This window comes from Gossypium arboreum, chromosome 2 (genome assembly GCF_025698485.1).
Source record: "Gossypium arboreum isolate Shixiya-1 chromosome 2, ASM2569848v2, whole genome shotgun sequence".
Classification (NCBI taxonomy): domain Eukaryota; kingdom Viridiplantae; phylum Streptophyta; class Magnoliopsida; order Malvales; family Malvaceae; genus Gossypium; species Gossypium arboreum.
In genome coordinates, this window is record NC_069071.1 from 39,302,771 (window position 1) to 39,304,073 (window position 1,303).

The window sequence follows — 1,303 nt, forward strand, 5'->3', positions numbered from 1 at the left end:
CTAGGTAAGCTCCATTGTGGTCTTTCTGAAATAAGTTTGGAAAGTTGTCCAATTTGATTTTTGAGCCCTTAAATTGATGCTTACTAATTTTTCAGTGTTTTGAATTCGAGTTTTTGACATCGAAATAAATACAGCCAACATCTCCTCAAGTTCTAGCTTCTTCTCTTACTGAAATAGCCGCCAAAAACCCTGAGGGAGTTGTGACATTTGATTTCCTTGACAACCCCAAGAGATATTTGGATGGTTCCTCCAACCTGCATTATAAGTATTGTTATAAGGGTTACTTTGAGGTTTAGAATTATTACCCAAAAAGTAGACTTGCTCATGCTCTATGTTAGGCTTGAAGGGTAAATATTTTAGATTAATTATCTCTGCCTATTCATATCGCATTGCATCACTAGATTTACCTGCTTAGAAAAATTCAAACCATCAAATTTTTTATTTAATGCTTCCGTTTAGCTTACCAACATAGCAACTGCATCTATATTAAAAACACTAGTTACTTTCATCAGTTACTTTCATCAGTTTTGTTCTCATGACTTACCATTGATAGTTATTCACTACTATTTCTTCAATAAACTATTGAGCTTCCTCGGGTGTTTTATTATTCAATGTTCCACCAGCTGTTGCATCAATTAATTACCTAGTTGAGGGATTCAAATCGTTGTAAAAGGCTAGAACCTGTAACCACAAAGGTAACTCATGATAAGGTTACCTTCTCAAAAGATCTTTAAATCTGTCCCATGCATCATATAATGTCTCCATATCAAATTGAACAAAGTAAAAGATGTCGTTTCTTAACTATTTTGGTTGGTGGAAAGTACTTCAACAGAAACTTTTTAGTCATTTGATCCCAAGTCGTGATAGAACCTTATGGAAGTGAATTCAACCTTTTTTTGCCTTGCTCCTCAAAGAAATGAGAACAACTGTAAGTGTATGGCATCATCAAAAACACCATTGATCTTGAATGTATCACAAATCTCTAGAAAGTTAGTCAAATGAGTATTTGGATTTTCATCTTATAAATCATCAAATGGTACATATTGTTGTACCATCTGAATTATCTTCGACTTTAGCTCGAAATTGTTTGCAGCAATGGTAGGTCTTACAATACTTGATTTAGTCCCTATCAGAGTGGGCTTAGCATAATCATACATAGTACGAGGAGCAGGAGTTGCAGGAGGTAGCTAATTATTTTGATTATCACCTATCTCCACAACAATACCCTTTTCCTCTTGATCGCCTATCAAATTCTGTTGATTTTTCCTTGTTTCCTTAACCTCTCTACAATTTCTGCGAGTAG

General features: G+C 34.7%; 1 non-coding gene across 1 annotated transcript; it reads left to right on the forward strand.

Moving 5' to 3' along the window:
- Positions 1-697: 697 nt before the first annotated feature.
- On the forward strand, positions 698-803 carry LOC128289499 (small nucleolar RNA R71). The gene has a single exon (XR_008279147.1). It is a non-coding gene; the product is annotated as a small nucleolar RNA R71 (small nucleolar RNA).
- The last annotated feature ends 500 nt before the right edge of the window (positions 804-1,303 follow it).